Here is a 10274-nt window from a genome sequence, read left to right on the forward strand (position 1 = left end):
CAACTTTCATCGGTGTTGGTCTCCTGTAACACTGATGTCCAACTTCTCAACTCCATAAGACTGCCACAGACTGTTTAGTTTCCACTGCTGTCTGTCCCTGGTCAAAAACTGCCTTTGGTCCTGTGTCTGAAAACAGTTGTTTTCACATATGCAGGCTTAGTTTTCTGGTTATTGAAGTCAGGAGGTTAAATCTTGCTGTCTCCATTGCTGACAGCAGAAGTAAAAAGTTTTCTATCAGTCTACTATTCCATTTGCATGGGATCTATCTTTCTACGGCATTTGCTTTTAAGCTCTCTTCCATGGACCCTAAGAATATCACTATAACATGCCAGATTCATCTTCCAGTTATTCTGTTTCTAGATGTTCTAATTAGTCCTTATTCAAAAATGTTAAAATGTTATTGTTCCTTTTTCACCCTTATATTTTTTGGGGTTTTTTTCTTAACAAGTATTCTCTATATTTATTTTGTGCTATTTTTCAGATTATACTCTATCATTTCAAAGGTATTATTATTTCAAGATCTAAATATGCAGGATTTTCAAAACTCAGTTCTTCACATTTTCAAGGGATACTTGTTTTCTATCTAGAGTCTAGGTCGAGACAGGTAAGCTTCCCTTTCACTGCTCTGTGTGTATGTGTACACTTTTCCATAATCTGCCTTTTGCTGACTTTTTAGCCTTTGAGGTCCTATAATACTTTTATGTAGGAGTCTCAGTTTTATCTCCTACTTTACATGGACCCACAGTCCTATCGACTCTTCTTGTGCGAGCTTTATAAAACAAGCCCCTCCATAACTCAGAACAATAACAGCCCCTTGGGCAGCAACAATATAAGTTCACTTGTTTGTTACCCTGGTTTTCAGTTCACTATTTGTGTCTTGCACCTTGAGATTTTCTTCCCTTTCTTACAAGCTCTGTTATGAAATCAAACTTTTTTTTTATTGTGTTCATCATCTCTATTTACTTTTAGGAAGACATATTTCAGTTCCACAGATAATCATATTTCCTGACCAGAAATTCTATATTATTTTCTAAGCATCAAAAATGACCATTACTTCTGATATGAATCACAATTAAATAGGAGAGTAACAATGGTCAGGAAAGATTTCCTATCTCCTTCATCTTTAGAACTATTTAATTTCATGTTGGGAGGAATATATTCACTTCCTTTTGATTAATAAAATATCTGTCTGAAGTTGAACACACAGGGGTGTTTTATGTTCAATTTTTGAATGCCACTGTGCAAATTAAGGAGTGATAAAATGTAATTCCTAGTTTAAAACAGTGGTTCGTAAACTTGGCTTTGTGCCAGAAACATTTTTAAAGCTTGGTGAAAATAATATAAGATTGTGATTCAGTAAATCTGGGGGGCAAACATGTATAAATGGAATTAAGTCTAAATTCTACTTCAAACAACATGTCTTGAAACCCTGAGAGCCTCAAAAATCTTGTGCTCCACCAAGTCTAAAATGTTGCTAACCTGCATCCAACTTAGCCCTAGAATTTAATAATAGAAAAAGAAAGATAGAAAATACAGAACACTCTCATTTGAACCATAACAGTCTATTTAGGGCTGCAAATTTGTTTGTTCTGACCTGCACCTGGTGCTCACTTCGGCAGCACATACACTAAAACTGACTTGCCACCCTCAAGTGCAGGGCTAAAGTGTAAGTTGGCAACACTTATTTTTTAGAAAGTGCAAAAATTAAAAAATTTTATCCTGTTGATAATTGGAGCTAAATATCCTGCTTGGTTGTTTTTGTTTTTGTTTTTTTTTCACTTCGGCTTATTGTAAATGGAGATAGGTTTAAGCTCTCTCTCTCTCTCTCTCTCTCTCTCTCTCTCTCTATATATATATATATATATATATATATATATATATATGTATGTATATATGTATGTATATATACATATATACTGAGTATATATATATATATGGATATATATATCCATATATATATATATACTGAGTTCTACTTTGTACTTCTTTCAGAAATCTTATTGCTATTCTAAACTGCTATATAGTGCTTAAATTTTTATCTGCAATTTCCATTTAATATTTTTTATTTATGTCTTTGACCTGTAAGTACTTTTTTCTTTTATAAACATATAGTTAGCGTATCAGCACTATGTTATATTAGTTTCACATGTACAACATAATGATTCAACATTTATATACTTTATGAAGTGATGACCATGATAAGTCTAGTAACCATCTGCCGTTTGTGTTTTTCCTCAGAAATACTAGTAACTTCTTGAGGGAAAATACCCCCAAATAAATAGCCTTCTGTTCTACTAGCTCTAAATGCCCAGGCACTTCAGAAATGTTTATTTGACTCCATGGTCTTTATTTGACATGCATTTTCCATATAATTACTAACTCGCTGCGGTCTTCCCAGTTCATTTATTCATCCTTTTTCTCACTGTACAATTTCTCAAAGCCCTAAATACATGATTATCAAGAGACCATTTCATGTATGTCTCACCTGGACACTATTCTTATAGTCATAACTATCTATAATATTCCCATCAGCACCACTAATTTCCCTGAGGAGTGCCGTACTAGAAACCCACACTTATTAACACTGTTTGATCAAGGCAATAAAGTCTACTGACAGTTTAACTACAAATTTAATCTGGGGGCAACCACATTAATATTTTAAAAACAGTAGCCCATAAGTAAGTACCTGTTCTGTTCATGAGAGAGTAACTGCTATTGGATTAACCCACCGGTCAATAAAAAAACATACAAGAACTGGCATGTGTGTGTGCATGTCTGTGTGTGTACGTGTCCGTGTGTGTGTGTGTGTGTATGTGTGTGTATGTGTGTGTGTGTGACGATACTGGAAAGGAGCGAGGCAGGGGAATAGAGCACAAACAAAAATCATTCATTATACCTGGCCTGAGGATACAGACATTAAAGAGGTAAAATTTCAGAAAGAACAAAGCCATAAAGAAAGGAGGATAAAAATCCATGTGTAATTTCTTCTAAAGTTATTGACTCCTAAACTGCACAAAGATTTCACAAAACCAAGAGGTTAGCAGCAGCTGGAGGTTGAAGAGCTGAGTAGAGATTGCTGTACTAAGTGGGAGACTTGCAAATGGATGTTGAAATCCTGTCAGTTCGGAGGGTCCCTGTAAAACACTTAGGCATTCCCTTGACACCCTGAAAGATAATATCCTAGAACTAAGATCAAAAGCCAGCTGGCCAGACCTATCAAAGATTAAACCTTCTATTCAAAAGAATAAGTGATCGACCTGAATTCTGAATACCATTAAAAAACATTGTCATCCTTTTGTAGAAAGAAAATATTAACAGCTTCTACAATTTCTCATCCAGTATATGGCTTCCAGTGAGAATTATAAGGTAAATCAAAAAAAAAAAAAAAAAAAAAAAGACTGGATACCAAGAAAAACAGCAGGTAGTAGGAATAGACACATAGGTGATTTAGCTATTTATGTTTTCAGAAAAGACTGTTAAAGTGAATAGAGTTAACATGTTCAAGAACATAGAGGACTGTATTTGTAGTTTCAGAAGATACTTGGAATTTATAAAAACAAGTCAAAGAGAAATTCAGTTTTAAAACAGAAAAATATAATATTTGTAACTACCCCCCAAAAAATGAAAGACTGTATTATTTAAAAACTGATAATGGGAAAAAATGAATAATTTTTAAAAGCTTGGTTTATACAAAGGAAGGCAAGAAAACAAGAAACAGTCATGAAAACAAATAACAAGAGAGTAGACTTAACTCCAAGTATATGAGTAATTAATTGAAATTCATCTGCACTAAATATTCCAATTAAAAGACAAAGATGATCATGCTAATAAGACAATTATGCATATGTATAGGAAATATACTTTAAATATGTGGAGAAAGATCAAAAGTAAAAGTACTGAATAAATGTATCATGAACATATTAACGAACATAACATAGGTGTGAATTTATTAATGTAAGAAAAATAGTTTTAAAGGAAAATATTACCAGAGATAGTGAGGGACATTTTATAATGATAAAAGTCAATTCATAGGAATATGTAAAAGTTCATGCACCTAAAATCCACAAATTTACATGCACCTAAATCCACAGTTTCAAAATATATAAATAAAGATAGTAAAACAAAAGAGAAAAATAAAAAAAAAATAATTAGCTAGAGGCTTTAATAATCAGAAAATGAGTAAATGCATATAAGATATTAAAAAAAAACATGAGTAGTCAACCTAACTTAATTGGCACCAATTACATCTATAGAACATTGTACTATACAATTGCAAAATAGACATTCTTTATCAGTTCATGTGGAATATTTATAAAAATAGATCATACATGGACATCAAAGCAACTATCAACAAATTTCAAAGGATTGAAATAATTTAGCATGTTTTCTAACTATACTGGAATTAAAGAAATTTTCATTTGTATAATAAGAAATATACCTCTCAATTACTAATTCCATCAAAAGAAATGAATGCATATGTTCACCAAGGGAATGTATAAGAGTATGCACAGCAGCTTTATTAATAGTACCCCCAAAAACAGAAAACAATCCAAATGCCCTTCATTGGGTGAGTAAACAAACAAATTATGGTATATTCAAACATAGTAATTAAAAAGAGCAAACTACTGCAACATGGAACCACACAGATGGATTGTATAGATATAGTGTTGACTAAAAGAAACCAGACACAAAAGAATATACACTGTATGGTTTCATTTATATGAAGTTCAAGGACAGGCAAAATTTGTCTATTATGACAGACATCAAAATGGTGGTTATTTTTGGAAGAGGAAATGGTAATGATTGGGATGGCATATGAGAGAGCTTTTGGGGTGATGGAAAAATTTCTACATCTTCTAGGAGATAGTCACACTGATTGTGTGTGTGTGTGTGTGTGTGTGTGTGTGTGTGTGTGTAAATTTACTGTAAGCATGTTGGGCCTCGTGTTAGGGACTGAATTGTGTCCTTCTCAAAATTCATATGTTGAAGTCATAATTAACCTCTGTTACCTCAGAGTGTGACTGTATTTGGAGACAGGGCTTTTAAGGAGGTAACTAAAGTTATGTGAGATTATATGTGTAGGCTTTAGTCCAATCTGACTGATGTCCTTTTTAGAAGAGGAAACCTGGTCACAGAGAAACAGCAGGCCCATGTGTGTACAGAAAAGCCATTTTTAGTTTTGCACTTATGGCACCAGGGTGGCCATAAGCCGAGGCAGGCCTTAGGAGAAACCAAACCCAATGGCACCTTGATCTTGTTAATTTCAGCCTCTAGGACTGTGAGAAAATTAGTTTCTGTTGTTTAAGCCACTTGGTCTGTGATATTTTGTTATGACAGCCCTGGAAAGCTATACAACCCCCAAAACAGAAAATAATAGCTAATATTTTAAGGGTTCACTCTATTCTCATTTAATCCTTTCAACAGTATTATGAAGTCAATACAATTATTAACCCTTATTTTATAGATAATACTTAGGATGAGGAACAAGTAAAAAATGATGAAGGTAGTAAGACGCAGTCCAGTCATTTGACTATATGCTGCCTGAGTCCAAAATCCATATGTTTAATTCTCAGATTCTATGTTTAATTTCTAGATTATATTCCTAAATTATAATACACAGTTTCTTTTCCATAGTCAGCTAGCAGGCAGCAATGGTTCTGCAGAAATTACCAGGAATGTTCCTTGATACGGTCACTGAGAAAAAGAAAAATTCCAGAGCGTGGGGCATTGTAAAAAGAATAGAGATAAAAGGACCTTCGGCCATGAGAGTTGGGGTGAGGATATGTACCCTGAGAGTATTATCTGCTGAATTAAGTGTCAGCAGCAGTGACGAGGCTGTCACACTTGCAAGTAGATACTTGATGCATTCTAACTACTTTTGAATGTTTCCCATCATCTCCCCAGACCCTGAACTCCTTGAGGTAAGGAATGGGTCTAATTTCTGTTATTTTATGTAATGTGGGTCCCTGAAGGGACACTCAATGAATATGTGTTGAAGCAAATGGACAGGACTGACAGATCCTCCCAAATGACCTTGCCCTACTTACCACTTTTTCCTTAAAACTAGTTCTACTCTCATCTTAAATCTCGAATGGTGGAAAATAAATTGCAGGCTCACATCCCACTTGCCAAGTTCTGTTAGGTTTTATTTATTCATGCTCATCACATATGCTCAAACTGCTAAATGTGCCTGTTGAAAATAAAATGAGTCAGCAGTGAATTTTTGGTCCCATATTTTCTGTCCTTTTAATATCTTTATTCTCCTCTAGAGCCTTGTTTTATCTGTTTCTTGCATTCCCTTGCTCTGTTCCTCTCTGTATAGTTGTCTCCCTGTCGTTTTTCTTCCATTTCCTCTGATTTACTCCCTTTTTGGGGGGCTATCACTGGAACAGCATCTTGAGATTGATAATAATGTCTTCTTCTTGCACTGTAATTGCTGTGTCAGGCTGACAGGCACAGCAGGCCACAATTTTACCACTGACTAAAGAGCAGATTTGCTGCATGCTGATTAATTTCGGGGCGGGATGGGGTTGTGGGGCTCAAATGAGGATGTGACTGTCTCTCAGAAGAGCCCCCTTTCTCACTTCAAAGACAGAATTACTAACCATACACTCGCACACTCATTTGCAGTGGTCAAAACAATGTATCTTTCAATATATTATTAATTGGTTTTGAATAATCTTTTCAGAACTTTTCAAGATATTGCTTATTTAATTTTTCCCAAGTTCTTTTAAATAAATGAGAGGCTGTACTACCATTTCTTTTCCTCATAGATAAGGAAACTAGTCTGTCAGTAAAAATCTTTAGTGCGGAATTTTGGGGGTTAATGCACACATTCCATTCCATTGGACATTGAGTACTTAAGGTGGATAATTTTGAGTGAAGCAATTTCCTTTGTGTTCCTCAGCAGTAAAATTGCATTTGCAAAAATGAAGCATGGGATTGTAACTGGCACCATGTGGTACTCATAGCTTGAGCTAAAGTTTGAACAATGTTCACTGATAATATTTGAATTATAGGTAGCCAGTGTATACAAACCTAAGGGAAACTTAATTGTGTCTAAATAGATGTTAAAAATGTGTACACGATGGGCGGGGGGAGTGGGGGGTGGGGGGGAGGGTGAGGGGATTGGAGGGCAGTCGGTGACCACAGGATGGCCACGGGGTTTGAAAATTAATCTGGGGAACGTAATTTGGTGGTTACCAGAGCGTAAGGGGGTTGGGGGGTGGGGGATGAGGGTGAGGGGGATCAAATGTACGGTGATGGAAGGGGAGCTGTCTCTGGGTGGTGAACACACAGTGTGATTTATGGATGATGTGATTCAGAATTGCACAACTGAAATCTATGTAATTCTACTAACAATTGTCACCCCAATAAATTAAAAAAATAAAAAAAAAAAAAAAAAAAATATTTGATACTCAAAAAAAAAAAAAAAAAAAAAATAAAATGTGTACACGACCAGAATGTTGAATAGTCTTGCAATGTCAAGAATATATCTTTGCTTTCAATTTACATAACTAAGCAAAATATTGTGCATGCTGTGAACTCCCCTTTAGAGTTGGAAGGAATGTTATGAAATGACAAAGAATAGCAAACAGCTCTTAGTCAGAAATCTAGCAAAGACTGGGTCTGGATTGCACCTGGTGTGGGTATCTATTAAGATAACAAGCAATGAGATTGGGAAGCTGAACAGGATGAGCTCTTGAGGGCCCTTCCAGGTCTATTCATCTATGAAAATAGCTCATCTGTAATGCCCCAAATAAGTTCACATTTAGCACATGGGTTTTAAAGATTTCTTCAAGTGGGGAGGTTTTGCAGGATGTGCTGTGGGCATCTTCAGGTAACAGGAGAGAATGCAAAGCTCTCAGCAGCTGCTTATCTCTACGTTCCCAGAATTTAACACTTAGGGATTTATTGCAAACCCACTACCCTAATGGAAACAAAATGTCACTCGTCTTGCTCAGAACTAAACCACTAAGTGCTTAAAGTTAATCTCCCTAATAATACACCAAAGACAGCAGTGTAGTCAGCCGAAAGCTGGTGCAGAAGTCTCCCTGCAGTGCTGCCTGAAATTGTGTTGGCTTCCAAATCCGGGCATTGCTGAAGTTCAGCTGAAAGTACACCCTTGTCTGAAAAGCTTTACACATATTGCTTCTAGATTATTCTTCATGGGGGAAGCAACAAGCAGAATTAGGTGTATATGACTCATGTGTCATTAAGCTAACTCTGCGCGTCCTCTAATGAAAAGGAAATACAAATTTTAACCTCAAAGAAACCTAAGGTTTGATTGTCTTCACAGTGATTATCAAGAGATTAAGGAGTGTATATGGAATATTTTCCCATATCAATTTATTTTTCCATGCCTAATTTATTTTTTCAGCTTTATTGGGGATATAATTGAAAAATGTAATACACTTAAAGTGTGTAATGTGATGATATGATGTACATAGACATTGTGAAAGGGTTTCCACAGCTGAGTTATTTAACACATCATACCTCACATTATTTACTTTTTTGTGAGAACACTTAAGTATTACTCTGTTAGCAAATGTCAGTTATATGATACAGTATTATCAATTATAGTTACATTGTTATACATTAGATCTTCAGACCATAGTCATCTTATAACTGAAAAATTGGACCCTTTTTCCGACCCCTTCCCTCCTTAGGGAGAAGCTAGGTGTTGGGGGTTCCCTCCAGATTGAATTGTGCTTTGGGATTTATGGCAAGAGTGCATCTTAGTCTTTCCTATCTGTTTCGATGTGGGTATTTCCTCAATTGCCTGATGTAGGAGTAACTGGTTTCTGGATTTCTGTCAGAGAAAATTGATCCATGTGTAGCTGTATATTCAGTGCATCTGCAGGAGGAGGAAAATTCACGAGTCTCTTATGTCGCCATCTTGGTTACATCGTCCCCACTATATAGATTGGGATTTGAAAGAATCTATAGAAAAACGTTATTCTAAACTTGATATGTTGTAGATGAGGAAATGGGCATAGAGAAATGACATGACTTGCTTATGTAGTTCAAAAATAAAAATGGCAGTCACCTATCTGATCTCATTGAGCGTATTTCTCCTGTGTCTTGCTATGCCAAGAAAGTTAAGAGTAGAATGAGATTGTAGACTGACTTCTGAAGTTATGGGTGAACAATGTTAGATGCCAGAACTCTTTCTGGGGGCTTTTTTCACTGGGCTGACCAACTTTCTAGAATGTCCTTCTTAGAATTTGGATGAGATGCAATTACATGTGGAAGCAGTATGTTAGGGCAATTGGGAAAAAATAATCTGTAAACAGTCAATGAAAGAGAGTTCTGGTTCCTGATTGTAAAAGAAATGTAAAGAATTTGTGAATATATTCTTTTAAAAATGTAGAAAACATCACTGAAGCCATTTAAAGTCTTTTAAACTCATCTGTGGATTTTCACACAATCTGTGTCATATATTCTTATTTCTAGGTGAAGAAATTGGGGCATGAAGTAAAATGTGAGGATCCCAGAGTTCAATGTAGCTGAAGAACACAAAATTAAATAGAGCATGAGCACTGCTCAAACCTCTGCTGTGATTTAGCATTTTCTCTGTACTGTTAGTTCACATCCCTGATTTTTTTTTTTAAAGAAACTGAAGCTTGAATCTCCTTATTTATAGCTGAACAGATTTTAATTAATGTGGAGGGTTTGAAAAGTTTTGAATTTTCCAGGTGGGATGATGGTGTGTGATCTTTAAAGTGAAGCAGAGCTCTTGTTCCCATCTTCTACACACTGTGAGTTTAATTGAAGGGATTAATACCACAAAAGATTTGACAAGTCACGTACTGAAGTGGTAGTGGTCCTCTGAGAGAAGAACAAGAACGCTTGTCTTCTCAAGGCGCTGAAGTGATGATGAGAGGCAGAAGTGTCCTTACATGCCATTAACGTGAAAAGCAAAGTATATTCAAGCTGAATTTGCGGTGTCCTTAAACATGACAAGTTTATAGCCTCTTAGAAATTAATAGCATTGTGGCCAAAAGTGCTTCTGTGTTACACATCAGAGCTTCACAAATGAAACAGATGTATTCTTTTTTAATTTAACCTGTGAGAATATTTATTTGTTCTCCTTCCCTATTTGTTGCCTTTTCACTGAATCAAGCAATTATCTGCTTTTCTTTTGCTGAGAAATGGCACCCTGTAATTTTTTTTTCTTTTCTGCTTTTTAATATACACAGTAAACTAATAACAAAATAGGTATTTAGACACATTGAAAATAGCTAGCTGGAATGACCTGTAGTGCTAAGCCG

Source organism: Rhinolophus ferrumequinum, chromosome 2 (assembly GCF_004115265.2).
Source record: "Rhinolophus ferrumequinum isolate MPI-CBG mRhiFer1 chromosome 2, mRhiFer1_v1.p, whole genome shotgun sequence".
Taxonomy (NCBI): domain Eukaryota; kingdom Metazoa; phylum Chordata; class Mammalia; order Chiroptera; family Rhinolophidae; genus Rhinolophus; species Rhinolophus ferrumequinum.